This window comes from Nothobranchius furzeri, chromosome 7 (assembly GCF_043380555.1).
Source record: "Nothobranchius furzeri strain GRZ-AD chromosome 7, NfurGRZ-RIMD1, whole genome shotgun sequence".
NCBI classification, from domain to species: Eukaryota; Metazoa; Chordata; class Actinopteri; order Cyprinodontiformes; family Nothobranchiidae; genus Nothobranchius; species Nothobranchius furzeri.
In genome coordinates, this window is record NC_091747.1 from 61,398,638 (window position 1) to 61,414,298 (window position 15,661).

At 39.5% G+C, this 15,661-nt stretch overlaps 1 long non-coding RNA gene across 1 annotated transcript in view; it reads left to right on the plus strand.

Moving 5' to 3' along the window:
- Window positions 1-403: 403 nt before the first annotated feature.
- Window positions 404-15,661, plus strand: part of LOC129167061 (uncharacterized) — a 77,230-nt gene continuing 61,972 nt past the window's right edge. The window contains exons 1-2 of the long non-coding RNA XR_008565895.2: window positions 404-451; window positions 5,934-5,994. This is a non-coding gene — a long non-coding RNA (uncharacterized lncRNA). The remainder of the gene's footprint in view (window positions 452-5,933; window positions 5,995-15,661) is intronic.

Below are 15,661 nucleotides of genomic sequence, written 5' to 3' on the forward strand. Positions count from 1 at the left end.
ACTTTAATTAATTAACAAATGACAAAATAATAAACTAAAGGAAATCCTTCAGTCCCCTCTTCATGGAGCTATTGGTTTGGCCCCATCAGCTCCTCCTGTATTTAGCTGACAGAACCCCTTCAACCCTGTTTGCCTGTCCCATCTCAGGAAGCAGGAAGTGGAGAACCTCTCAGCACCGGTAAGAGAAAACAAATTAACTTCAATTGAACAAATGAAAGGCATAAAATACAGCAGTTAACTAAATGTGCGCGCTTACAATCAGAACTAATGCATTTAAGCCGTCTAAACAATAAATCCAAAGAAATATAAACGTACAAACTGAAATCATGAAAGTGCATGAGTGTACTAACGTTCACCGTTGTGTGGTCATGGATGTGGCCATCACAATCTGTTATGTTTAGAGCTGTAACAATCTGGAATGGACCACCAGCTGTGGAGACTGAAGATGCTGGTAAGGCAACTTTAAAAAAGCTTCTGAACATGTTTATGCCATCTTTAAATGAGCTGTGCTTGCCTTTTATTGCGTCACTCATGTTTTAAATGTGATGGCATCGTGACATGTCTGCAGACAGTTTATTTTAATGCATATTTATCTATTTTCATAGATTTTTATGATCATTGGACGGTGTAATGAAGTTATGTTTTTATGGTTTGTGATTGATAACTGTATTGTGTTGTTTTTTTAAGAATAATTTGGAAACGGACGACAGGAAATGTAATTGTCAAGTTTTTGACAACTAATGGGGATCCAAATAATAACAAACTCTAAATGTGCCGGTTTCACCTGCTTAGTACAACTTAAAATATGTCGTCATGGAAAGGCAATGATTTTTTTAAGATGGCAGGAATCCATTTTTGAACTAACCTTGCTCAAACTAGCCATTAGCATGTTAATCTGTTTACCCAAATTGAGAATTTTTCCACGAACAACAATTATATTTCTGTTTCTGTTTTGAAAAGTCATAAATGTTTTATTATTTGTGATATAACCTAAAAAAATTTTAATGTTTAGACAAGCAATTTGATGTAAACACATCTGCGGATTAGATTAGGGATCACATCTCAGACCCTGAACAGCTAATCCACATTTATTTTGTATCTGCATTTTTAAACTCGGCAACAATCAGATGAAGCACCCATAGCAGGAATTTGGTGTAAATGTCCTTAATGGAATTGCAAATGGCGGCCATTTTCAGCTGGAAAGTGTCACGCATTTGGTCTTACCCTCTTATACCACGTCAATTTTTAATGGTCAGTCTGTGACCTGCAGGTCTTTGCTTTCTGGTGGCTTCTCATGATCATCACCACCAACCTCCAATGACAAGAAGTCAGCAGAAACAAAGTCTACATCTAAATGATTCAACGATTATCTTCTAAAGTTTTCCATAAACATCTCCTGTAGTTTCTTATTAGCTTTTACTGAGACCTTCTCAAAGAAAAACATCAAAAGCTGGATTCACTCAGCATCTCTGTAGGTTTGAAAACTGCTTTCATGGATTCATGTAGTAAAATGCATCTGTACCTGGGCTACAGCCGTTCAATAGCACGACTCACCGTGTGGTTGTTTATAAGCCTCGTTGTCACATCCGTGTGAATGAAGTGTGTAATAAATATCCCGGTGTTTGCTTGGCGCCGGGAAAAGGTCACGCTTTGGGGATTTCAGCTAAAAATAAAGCATCTCATCAAGGTGCATGCATAATTAACGAGTGGTCATTTTACATGAGGAGGCAGATTTGTCCCTTTCATCGCCCTTGTCAGTCATCCAGAGGGTTTAGATTCACATGATCTCAAACATTTCAGTCAGGGTCGCTATAGTAACGCTTTACCCCGCCACATCTTTTATTTATTATTGTAGAATATAAATAAATGATTGTAGAGCTGAGGAAAACTTCCTTTAATGAGAATCTGAAGAATTTGTTTTGAATGAATGAAACAAAAACTGACTTAAAGATTTAGAAAAATGCCCAAAAATGATATTTGTGACGGGAAGCCACCAGGACGGAATATTTTTAGGTCGTGCTGCAGCCAGAAAATCAGAGGTCTTGTAAAATGTTCTGCCAGTAAACATCTATTAATCTATCGAGCTATTTATCAATCTATCTGGATGATGTGTATGAAAATCCTTAATTTAACCTTAAGTACAAAATAACGGAATAAAAACTAGATTACACGCAGATTTTTTTTATGACAGAAAATTCCTTCTCAGAACACGATAAAGTAAACTTTACTTTGTTGTATTCATGTTTGCATTAATGTTTATTATTATTATTATTATTATTATTATTATTATTATTATTTCCACCCAGTGCAGCCTTTGATACTGTGGACCATAACCTCCTTCTGGACAGACTCACAGACTGGGTGGGACCATCAGGCACAGTGCTTGGCTGGTTCCAGTCCTATCTCAAAGACAGGGGCTATGTTGTCTCTATTAGGGCCTACCAATCAAAGCGGATCACCATGGCATGTGGGGTCCCCCAAGGCTCGATTCTAGGACCACTACTCTTTAATCTCTATATGCTCCCCCTGGGTCAGGTCACACTTAACAACAACATGACCCATCATAGCTATGCTGATGACACCCAGATCTACCTAGCTTTATCACCTGGTGACTGTCGGCCAATGGACTCACTCTGTCAGCGCCTGGAACAAGTAAACGACTGGATGCAGTCAAACTTCCCTCAGCTAAACAAAGACAAGACTGAAGTTATGGTCTTTGGTAACAAGAAGGCTGGAATGGATGTCATCGCTCAGCTAGTTTCCAGGGGAATAAAGACAAAAACCCAAGTTAGAAATATTGGTGTTATCATTGACTCCGCCCTGAGCTTCTCTGGACATATTAAGGCTGTAACTAAATCAATGTTTTATCGCCTTCATCAAATATCAAGAGTCAGAGGTCTCATGTCCAGACCAGACTTAGAGCAACGTATTCATGCTTTTATTTCTAGTCGGCTGGACTGCTGCAATGGTCTCCTAACTGGTCTTCCCAAAAAAGCTGTGAAGCAACGGCAGCTTGTTCAGAATGCTGCTGTTGGAGTCTTAACAAGAACTAAGAGAATGGAGCACATCACTCCTGTTCTTAGATCCCTACACTGGTTACCAGTAAACTACAGAATAGATTTCAAAGTGCTTCTACTAGTTTATAAATCACTTAATGGCATGGGACCAGAATACATGTCAGATCTCATTCCTGTATATGAATAAATTACTGAAATAAACGTTTTATTTAAATGCATTAATCAAATGTCTTAATCCTTATTTTGATGGTTTTAGTTCACATTTGTGTGACAGAATCCCTCGTGAATAGTCAATTTCCATTCGGACTACATGAGTCAAACAGTGGGGGGCAGCAGTAGCTCAACAGGTTGAGCGGGTCGTCCAGTAATCGGAAGGTTGCAGGTTCGATCCCGGCTCTGGACAGAGAATTCTGCTGTTGTGTCCTTGGGCAAGACACTCAACCCACCTTGCCTGCTGGTGGTGGTCGGAGGGACCGGTGGCGCCTGTGCTCGGCAGCCTCGCCTCCATCAGTGCGCCTCAGGGCAGCTGTGGCTACATCGTAGCTCATCACATCAGTGTGTGAATGAGTGTGTGAATGGATGAATGATACGCTGTAGTGTAAAGCACTTTGGAGTCCTTACTCTGAGAGGCGCTATACAAGTGCGGGTCATTTATCATTTATCATTTAAAGTAAGACTCGGAAAAATGGGATACTGTTTTTAAACAACCTAAAAAAATTTGATTTACTTTACTCAGCAGGATTAGCCCTCTTATGTATTTCTGAGCAGCATATCATGGAAAGGAAAATAAAAAGCATAACCTCCAATTCTGTTTATACTAGTTTATAAATCACTCGATGGCATGGGACCAGAATACACGTCAGATCTCATTCCTGTATAAACACCCAATAGGGCTCCGAGATCCCTTGGAAACAATCGGCTGGTAGAACCTCGGGTCAGAACAAAAGATGGTGGAGATGCATTTAGTTACTATGCTGCTCACATATGGAATCAGCTCCCCCATGACCTCAGATCTGCCCCGACCCTAGTGTTGTTTAAAACCAAACTAAAACCCTCATGTACTCATCTGCCTGTAAATGAACTGTTTCTTATGCTGCGTCGTCTCCACTGTAATCTACGCTGTAACTACGCTTTGTCTTCTCCTTTAGCTCTAAACTGTAATTCCATTAGTGTGCATTTTAACGTGTGATTTCACGTTGTTTTCATATTGTAGCGGTCTGCATCGCCCTCTAGCGGGGTGTGTGTGAAGCAGCAAAGAAGGGTCAGCAGGTAGCAGACAGAGAACACTTTTAATAGCCGAATGGCTCCCCTTATCATCCCCCCACACATACATTTAACTCACGGTGCCAACAGGCACCGGATAAGAACAACACAGCGTGAACTCCAAACTGAAACAAACAACACTAACATAACCCCGATCAAAATAACCCCCAAAACACCTCGAGCGGAATAAACAAACCCAATCTACCCTCCCCCCAGAGTGCAATGCGGCCTTGCCGGCCTTTCAGTGGCAGGGCCGCCACAATATCATGTTCTGATAACTGTAAAGCACGTTGAATTGCCTCTGTGTTTGAAAAGTGCTCTATAAATAAAGGTGCCTTGCCTTTCCTTTACGATTAAAGACACACTTGTCAGTTTTGCTTTTAGCACCCCCTAGTGCCCGTTTAGTAGAACCAAAAGTGAAATTGTTGTTTTTATCACCTTAATCTAACAGCTGAAACATCCCCTCAGCCTTCATTAGTGTCTACAGGAGTGATTCATCACTAAATCAAACACATCAGCTGTGTTCACGATCTAAAACATGCAGGAAATGTGCTGGAAACATACTCCAGTGCAAGCAAGTCAGCTCCATTTTTACTAAGTCCAACAGGAGGTGGCATGCCACTCTGAAGTTGCAAGTGTGATATTCTGGCTACAGGGTCTGAGTGACATTTCATTAAGCCTGTAAGGGTCCTTATAGCACATACTGGCTCTAGAAAAGGATCTAAAATATGGATAAAGTTGCTTAATGTGGCTTTAAGTGATGGTTTGTGAATGAATTCAAAAGAAAAAACTAGCAGAAAATCACATTTTATTGCTAACATTCTCATGTAAAACGTATGTGCAACTAAAGCTGTCACATAATGTTTGTGAAGGTTTTTCATTTAAATTCATTAATCAAATGTCTTAATCCTTATTTTGATGCTTTTAGTACACATCCGTGTGACAGAATCCCTCGTGAATAGTCCATTTCCATTCGGACTACATGAGTCAAGAAGTGTCTAAAGTAAGACTCAGAAAAATGGGATGATGTTTTTAAATAACCTAAAAAAAATTCTAAATTTACTTTACTCAGCAGGATTAGCCCTCTTATGTATTTCTGAGCAACAGATCATAGAAGGAAAATAAAAAGCACAACCTCCAATTCTGAATCTCTGAGAGGTAATTTTGGTTCTTCTTAGTCACATCGAGTGAAAAATGTTCCCATTAATCATGTGACTCCTCTGCTGGTTTAGTATAAAATACACAGTAACACAAAAGGACGGATGAACAACACGCAGGTTTACTTTGTAGAAAGATTTTAACTTTAACTGCGGAAAGTTTCAAATGATGTGAGGCAAATTATCCAGAACACGTTCATTAAACTTGACTGCCCTTTCTAAATCTAATTTTAATTGACTCGTTATAAAATAAATGACAAGAATTAATGGTGTGAAGAGTGAGCTGGCCTAAACAAGGTGGGACACTGTCGTGTTGTGAACTGTGAGTTATGTTTTGGAATTTGTCTTTTCTGTTTAAGATGTATAATTGTTCTGCTACTTCCTTGTTTCCTTTAGACATGACTGTTTCTCTTTCTTTCTGTCTAACTAAATTCAGATAAACCCCAAAACTCATGAAAATTTGCAAACATGACATTTATTTCTGTTACTTTTCTAGAACTGGACATGACGAAAGTTTGGATTAGCTGTTTCCTCCAAACAGAAGCCATCTACGACAGGTAAGACTTCTAACTTTATGCACTCTAAAAATCTTCAAAATACATTTAAGGAAGCAATCTGGACCTTCTTCCCTTTTAGGAATCATGTAACATTTTGTAAAAATCCATTGAAGTGATAGTCTTACCCTGTTCAGGGATGTAACGTAGGCAATACGTGCACACAGTGTGCACGTCACCTGAACTACCTAGACAGAAACAGAGTTGGCGTCATTTCTGATGGACAAGTCTTTAAAAATGGTGTGTGTGTGTGTGTGTGTGTGTGTGTGTGTGTGTGTGTGTGTGTGTGTGTGTGTGTGTGTGTGTGTGTGTGTGAGTGAGAGAATAAACAGCATAAAATTTGACTAATAATCGTAAAACAATCAGTGTCCAGCTTTGTTGGCCAGCTAGAGGTGTGCGTCCATCAACAACGGGATTCTGCCCTACCACAGACGAAATTTCTGATTGGTTGAGAACAATGTGTCATGCGTTTCCATGGTAATGCATATCAGTGTGTCTGGTGCAGCCCTGTTTATTCATTTAAACACATAACTCATGGCATCTTTATTTCACAGATCATTCACCTGATTATTAATGATCAACAAATGCTTTGATTAGCTTATCACAAATAAAGTACTTTGATTAATCAATGAAAAGCATTCTTCTTCTGTTCTTCTGTCTCTTCTCCTGGAATGTAAACATACTGAGCCAAGCGTCCGACCTTGGCGATGTTACTGTGTGAAGGGGCGGCTGTTAAGGGCAGACCATTATAAGCTTCCTAACGCTACAGCACTTTGTTTGTTTGCTTTGGGCATGTGATGGTACTTTATAAATAAAGTTGATTTGATTTATAAGAGACCGGAAGACATAGCACAGAACTTGAAACTACCCTCTATACTAGCTAGCAGGGGCTGCGGGGGTTCCAATGGGGCAAAATTATTTAGCTTCAGTAAACGATGGCCTCGTTTCTAGCACAGTTGCCTCCAGCAGTGTTCATAGAAATGAGAAGGGCTCAAGGTGTAATACATATCTGCCCCTCTAGATGGTGCTCATTGAGAAAAAACTCGAGATTTCTGCATTACCTCAGGAATTACCTGAATTTAGAAAATCAATACGTAAAATAATGTGATCACTGACACGGACTGAAAATGACACGTGTGGTTTTCTTTTGATGAAGATTTTATGTTTTAATGCTGTTAACCCCCCCCACCCCCCACCCCCCACCCCCACCACAAACCACACACACACACACACCTTTTGCTGGTGAATCCAAGGATTTCCTCTGTTCTTTTTCCTCCAGTTAAACTTCATTTCACTCATTAGAGCTGTGCATATTTCACCCTGTCATGGTGGTAGGACGGGTATTGGGCATGTATGATTAAAATAGAAGTGATTGATTTTGTTACAGACTGTCTCTTAATGAAAGCCAGCAGAATAATTGACAGTGTGCACTCAGCGTCTCAGCATCTCCCCCTCGTGTATCCCGGCCTGTAAAGATATTCAATATTTAAATAAACACAAACGCGGGGCTGCAAGTAAGAAAATCGAAAGATCATACTTTAAATTACACTCAAAAATGAAACTACTTGCTGAAATGAATGGTGGAGCTGAAGGAGGCCATTATGTGGCAGCCATTAACAGCGCATCATTTAGAAATAAGCTGATCAGCACTTTGAGATGTAGCTTCCATTTGTAAAGAGGACAGATGACCTTCTGTGTTCATTATCGCCAGTATTTATCTCAAGTTGCATTGATCAGCTGCATATTATCAAAGGAAGACGCAGAAATTAGAGCCGGTTTTCCTTTTGAAAGCTTGGTAACACACAGACATGGATGTAAATGTTAAATGGCCTGTATTTGATATAGCACCTTCTAGAGTCCTGGAACCCCTCAAGACGTTTTACAACACAATCAGTCATTCACCCATTCACACACACATTCACACACTGGTGGGGATGAGCTACGATGTAGCCACAGCTGCCCAGGGGCGCACTCACAGAGGCGAGGCTGATGAGCACTGGCGCCACCGGTCCCTCCGACCACCACCAGCAGGCAAGGTGGGTTAAGTGTCTTGCCCAAGGACACAACGACAGCGACAGACTGAGTGGGGCTCGAACCTGCAACCTTCCAATTACGGGGCGAGCACTTAACTCCTGTGCCACCGTCACCCACAGTGATACATATAAAACGGCTTCACTCCTTAGTTTTAGGAAACAACATAACTAAACAAATCTCGCATTTCCTCTTATTGGGAATTCCACAATAAAGCCCCAAAATTTCTAACCAAGATCCTCTTATGTTAGAAAAGATTGCGTTGAACCATTTTTGACTTTGAAAAAGTGTTACCTCATGTAAGATGTAGGGATGAGCCGTATACTCGTTTCAGACGAGTATCCAGTACAGATAAAGCATTTTTGACGAGTACGAGCATGAAACGAGTAAAACTGGTAAATATCTGTAATCATGCTGAAGGAAAATCCTCATAGGGTAACTGACGGTCTTCATGCTCTGTGATTGGACAGTCAAATAGAGCGCCCGCCCCTCCCTACACACAAAACTGCAGCGGGAGCTCACAGCTCAGTCCGCGTCCGGTCCATCCACGCACACACAGTCAGTAACGGATCTCTCTGTGCTTGCTTCACTGTTCACGTTTCTTCAGTACTCCCTATGTTTTCTTCAGTTTACTTCTTTTTAAAGTTACTTTAAAGTTATTTAAAGTTACTTTTTTCGTAACGTACGTGGTGTATTTGACAAGACAGAGCTGAAAACGGCTCGTGCTGCGTCAGTCACTGCCTCCGCTCCAGTCGGGTTTTTTTTTGTTCCTCTCTCTCTCTCTCCTCTTCCTCAGGATCCGCTCCCTCTTTCCTATTCACTCTCTCTTTCTTTACATTTTTTAATCACAAATGCCTATTTTTTGCTCATTTTAAATATATTTTAATCATTTTCGAAATTCTTATTTCTATTTTACATGTTTTGTTTCTGTGAAGCGCCCCGTGATTTTTATCTTGAGAGGCGCTATAGAAAAGATCTTTTCTTCTCTCTCTTAATTCATGCCCTTAAACGTTAATGTTCTGATTTTATTGAAAAACTCGTTCTGTAATAGTTCCTTTACTGTTGTGATCAAAAACATTTAATCTCAACTCTGAGGCTGCTCTGTAAATAGTTTTCAAATAAACAATACACATAGCAACTTCTGATCAAACTTAAAATAACGTATTGATGTAAACCACACCCACTTCCGGTTAAACTACACCCACTTCCAGGTCAGGCCACGCCCACTCCAAGTACAGATACAGATAACATAGATGGTTGAACAGACACAGATACAGATAGTGGTGTACTCGCTCATCCCTAGTAAGATGATGTGTTGACTCTCAGCTACTTTAACGACATGTCAGTTCTGTTCATTGATCATCTATGGCAGTGAATGGGGCGACTCTAAAACTTATAGTGAATTCAAGCAGCTGAAATGGGCTTTATCTGCAGAGTGGCTGGACACATACACATTATTAGAGTATGAAGTGAGACGCTCAGAGGGAATTTTAGCTCCTTTGCACTGAAATGAATAAGCTGAGTTGGTTTGGACATCTGGTGAGGATGCCTTCTGGTCGCCGTCCATGGGAGGTGTTTCAGATATGTCCCATCGGAAACAGATCTAAGAGAAGACCCAGGACTCGCTGGGCAGATCGTTCACTTAGCCCGGAGAAGGGTTAGAGTCTTTCTGGAGAGGCGTTTGATTGGGTGAATTAGAACAGAGTAGACTGACACCAAACCAAGGTGAGATGGTGCTCTTAAGGGCCAGATCTCTGATTAAGTCCATTAGTCTAAACCATTGCCATGTGTGGCTCAGTATTTATGATTGTCGTGGGAACATTTAAGAATTTCTTACATAGTTACTTGGAAAGAAGGTTCCAATATGTGAGTATTATTAATATGAAATCTAAACGTAGAAAAGTAACTTGTGGAGTTCCGCAAGGATCGGTGTTGGGACCTAAGCTATTTTTACTTTATATAAATGATATTTGTACAGCTAGTGATATTTTAAAATATGTGATGTTTGCTGATGATAAAAACTTATTTTGTTCTGGAGATAACATAAAAGAATTACTGAAAACAGTGGAAACAGAATTGATTAAGTTAAACAGATGGTTTGTATTTAATAAACTATCACTGAATGAAAGTAAAACAAAATGTTTGTTGTTTGGATGTATTCAGAGTGATACTGAAGTAAAATTGAATCTAAATAATGCTGAAATTGAAAGAGTATATGAGACTACATTTTTAGGAGGAATAATTGATGATAAACCTTGTTGGAAGTCTCACATACATAGATAATTTCCATTTCACGTGATCTAAGTCTATTTCTGTTCTTTATAAAACAAGAAATTTATTGCACAAGAGCTGCCTTTATTTACTGTACACTTCCCTTTGCTTGCCTTATGTGTTAGTGTGTGGAAATTTGGGGGAAAACATACAAAACATATCTGGATGCAATTTTTAAATTGTAAAAAAGAGCTATTAGAATAATAAATAAAGCTGGATATAGGGAGTCCACAAACCAATTTTTTGTAGGATCAGCTATGTTAAAATTTAAGGACATTATATATCTTAAAACTTTAGAAATGATGTATAGAGCGGTGAAAAAGAATGTTCCAATTTGTATTTTAAGTAAGTTTAAGAGATGGAAAATATGATTTGAGGGGGTCTTTTATGTTTGAAATACCTAAAGTGAGAACTAATGCTAAGTATAGATGTGTGTCGGGTTTTGGGAGTGAAGTTATGGAATGATGAACAGAAGATGTGTTATTCTTTGTCATTTTTCAAGAAAAATGTAAAAATGTGCATCTTCCAAAGTTATAGAAACTTAGTTTGATGTCTAACCTTGTGTTGATTTGATTTATTGATTTATCTTTGCTTTATCTTTAAATGTTATGCATCTTATCTATCAGCCCAACTTTTTTTTCCCTCTTGGTTAAGGATTTGATCATCTCTGTGGGGGTTAAGGATAGGCTAATTATAAGCCACTGGGCTTCAACCTATCCCTTTTTTTCGGTTGCTTGATTACTTTTACGTAAAATTGATAAATTGTTGTTGACCGAATAAAAATGTCTATCTATCTATCTATCTATCTATCTATCTATCTATCTATCTATCTATCTATCTATCTATCTATCTATCTATCTATCTATCTATCTATCTATCTATCTATCTATCTATCATCTATCATCTATCTGTCTGTCTGTCTGTCTGTCTGTCTGTCTGTCTGTCTGTCTGTCTGTCTGTCTGTCTGTCTCTGTCTGTCTCTGTCTGTCTAAATTAAAATTTTAAAAACTTTATTAGGTTTTCCAAATAGTTTTTTTTTGTCTGAGTAATTCTTTAATTGATCCCAATTAGCTTCTTAGTTAAAAATTTAGGCCCCGCCCATAAAGTGATATCCTTTTTAATTGAAATAAAGTAAGTAGTGGGGCTTTTTAGGCCCTCTTAAAAACTAAGGAAAAGGAGCTGTGCTAGCAAAACAATTGTTTACATTATATGCATTAAAAGATTTTAAATCACATATTTTCTTGAATGGTTAGCTCGTCTGGATGGATGGAACGTTTTAGTTACAAATATAATGCTTTTTAAAATTTTTTAGCATAGACGGCACCTGCCACACTCCTGCACTTATGCAGCAGCAGCAATCTATTTTAGCGATACCTGAGCTACATAAACAAAACTATATTTTCATCATCAACTGCTGAATGCTTTAAGCTAGCACATGCACATGCACATTCATGTGTTTCATGTAAAAATGGCTTTTCTGATTCGTAAACACTACCTGAAATGTCAGCAAGCATTAGTGGTGATTTAAAAACGCTAACCTTCAGTGACTAACATATTTGTTTTAGGAGTTATTTCATAATAAAAGTGTAGATTGAAAAAGAAATGTAGGGATATAAATAATTTACCCATCATAAATAAACATGAATCGTTCATATTTGAGGGAAGTGTGTTCCCAGACAGATAATCAAACAGCAGTTATTGAGTGGACCTCGTTGCAGAGATGAAATTTGCATAAGAGCTTCCAGTTTCATACCCTGATGCCTGTAGTTCTGCAGCAAACAACCTTGCCGTTGATTACAATGCATCTGGCAGACATTGGGAAAATGATTCATGCAATCTTACTCATCATTTACACAGGATTGCCTCCATTACACCTTCATGACTCTAGCCCTGACATGCTCAACAAATGAGCTGCGTGGAAACAAGAGCAGAATAATATACCCCTTTTTATAAATAAGTCTGTAAAAACACAAGTATTTGAATAATTTATGGCTTTAAAAATAGTTTTTCATTGGCGCTGACAAAACAGCAGGCAGCACTTGGAAGAGACTAATTGGATTGGTATTGTCACTGATAATAACCTTATCGAAAATAACAGGTTCACAATGAGGGATTGTTCTTCATTTCCAAACAGTGTGGCACTCGGGGGATTCACATTTAAAAAAAAGCACTTGTATCAAATAGAGACTGTCAATTTTCGGTTTGCATTGGGGCTCTGCATTTGGAAAGACAGAGACGCCATTTAATCGAGTGACTGAAGCCGACCACGTAAAGGTGGACTCAGGAAAGGTAGCGGAGGCTTAACTTTAAACCTGTCTTTGGCCAAATTAATTGAATGTGTTGATCTGATAAAGCCTGTCAAATTTCCAAATCAGATCTCGTTCTTCTGGTTGAAGTTCGGCTCTCGTGAATGTTGATGATGGTTGGAACAGAAAAGGACCGGAAACTTGAGAATGTTTCTGTTACGGATCCCGGGCTCCCGCACCTTGATTGGCCCTGTTCTGGTCCCTCCATGCTGTTCAGGACCTTGGACAGGTCCTCCATCAGGCTGGCCTCTGCCTCGGCCCGCTCACTCTGCCCCAGCTGCGGACAATCTACTGATGATGAGACGCTCTTGAAAAGACTCCCGTTTCAGTTTCTCAGCGGGAGAACCACAGATTAAACCTCTGTCTTTCTCTCCTCGGTTAGCTCGGTTTTGTGATTCGGATTGACTTGGTTTGACTTCAGATAACATTAATTAGTATCCTTGGTTCGTTTGGAAGATCTGTTTGATTCTGCCCCAGTGAGGCCGTTTTGTTTTCGTTTTTCAGCTTTACAGCTCGCTTTTCGTTAACCCCCTTTTGAATATTGATAGCCATCGAGTTTTGGTTTTTAGTTAGTTCCGGCTCGTTGTTTTCCATTTTGTATCAATAGTTATTTCCGTGTTTTCTTCCCTGGGACCGTTTGTCCCAGGTCTTTTGAGTTATCTCCGTCGTGTGTTTTGTTTAGGTACATCTGTTTGTATTTTCCAGCCAAGGACTGAGTGATTGTGTTTGACTTTGTTAATAAAAATATTCTTTTATTTACACTCCCCTCTTTTCCACACCAGTTTTTATGTTACCCCTCTACCACAACGCCTGAACAGCTTAAGGGTTTGTAACAATTGCCTTTCAGCTCAGGTTCTTATTAACCATCACAGACTAGACCAACATCATCAGCACAGCCACTGAAGCGGTGATCGGTCAGTCCAGTCAAGCTCGTACAACACTTTAGCTCTTGTAATGAAGGTGTTAGATCAGGATGCCTCCTGATTCTTCAGCTACGTTTTCCAACATCAGCGGTGAGTCCCTGAATGGATTCTACCAAATACCCTCATATCTCGTCATGCTCTGGGCCCCATCCCGGCACAGTTCTTGGACCATGTCCAGAGACACCCTGGATCACTGTTTGTGTGATGAGTCACATGGGGTGGGCATGCACAGTCTTGCTTCAAACGCTTGGCGTCCAAACCACGTTGGTGCACACGAGTCCCATATGATGGGTACACTAACACCTCTACATCCCACCTGGGACCTGCCACAATGACAACAAACTACACCAGCATGTATTGTGTATCTTCTGTGATGAGATTGAGAACCTTGGTGAGATCCTCACAGTGCCATCCGTATTCTGGCTGATTTGTAGCTGGATCAGCATCCAGTGTGGAGTCTTAGAGGTGTGAAGACAAAGCAGAGATAGAATTTTTATGACATGGTCAGAAATTCCTCCAAAGTCCTCTTCCTGCTTTTCTCCATCTCTTATAATTCCAAACTCCCCAACTGTATCTCCCGCTCCTCCCCTGCTTCGCCATCACAACTAAATCCGACTGAGTCATAGATCACTCGAGACTCCCCGATAATTTATATGCAAATTGGATGCCATCTATTAGCCTTTTACAGAATCGGTTTAGATTATGGGGGAAAACAGAGGAACGTCTGCATCTGATCTCCTTTCACGGGCCTTCACAAACCCAACATGAAACTGGAATTGAAGCCCGCCACCTGAATGTTTTAAGAGATTTATCCACACTCATTATAAACCCGATAACATATTCTAATAAAGGGACCTGGAGACGTGTGGATTTCAGTTGCAAATTCTCTTTTAAGAATAATGACAGAATAAAACACGCTCCCCTGAATAATGTGTTAATAAAATGTTCCCGGCAGCCTACGTATAGAGCTCAAATATCAATGACAAATGTGTAATAATTGTTTTTGTGGGCCTGCTCCGATGCATTCGCCACATAATTTGTGCACAACAATATTTTGCTATTGTTTCCAATAATGGCCACGCTGGATGAAGGCATGAGAGAGTAATGGGTTAGGCTGCTGCATCTCTGCTAATTAAATGACGGGAAGCAGGCAGACGAGAGGAATGCTTTAATTTTTCAAAGGTGACGTGAAACGAGGAACATAATGTGCCAGCTATCAATGTACATCACAGGTAGAGAGGCATCAGCTGGCAGGTCTTCTAATGAAGTACTGCAACCCTGTAATGTTGTCTCCATCTGTTCTCAGATCAGCCGCACAAACATGTCAGAGCGTTCACCCTGTAGCTATTTTCCCTTCCTTCCATGTCAGTACGTGGTCACATGTGCTGTCAAACAACATCTTCGAGAAAATCCTCTCAACTTTCCAACCCGAGACAAACTTGGTAAAAGTAATTATGTCCGTGTCGGTGCCTCACAAGACTCTAAAGGGATGTTTGGGTCATTAATTCAGACGTGCGGTTGAAACAAGCAAACTAAAACGCCCCGATGCTAAATTGTAGAGTTTGAAATACTGATCAGTTTGCATCTTCGTGAACTTTTGAAGCAAGAGTTGCTTTCAAAGATGGATCATATCTAATAAAATGTGCTGCTGTTTTCTTTGGGACTCACAAAAAATCTTTAGACCAACTTTCTGACCCACAAAATTACACCGGCTAAGACTGTTGTCCTCAAATATAGAATTAAAAAAGCACAGAGCTTTCATTTGTTTTACATTATTTGTATTCATGTATTGATTTTAATTAGTATATTTAACAGACGTATTTTATTAAGAATCATGTTTTATCTTTATTTATATTCAAGACTCAAAGTGAGGTCCTGACCCGGCAAACCATGACAGTAATACCACTGTGCTTAGGAGATAAACACAATAAAAAGTATGATTGTAGAGCTAAAACATCTGCAGGAAATAGGCAATCTTTAACAAAATGTTGCTGTTCTAAATCCATGCAAAACATATCCGGCTAGACCACCTAATTTCCATCATTTTCCATCTATTTCTCATTTCAGTTTCCATATGTTGCATTTGTACATTTCTGATTTGTTTAAACCAAATGAAAGAGAAAACTTGAGCTCTGATTA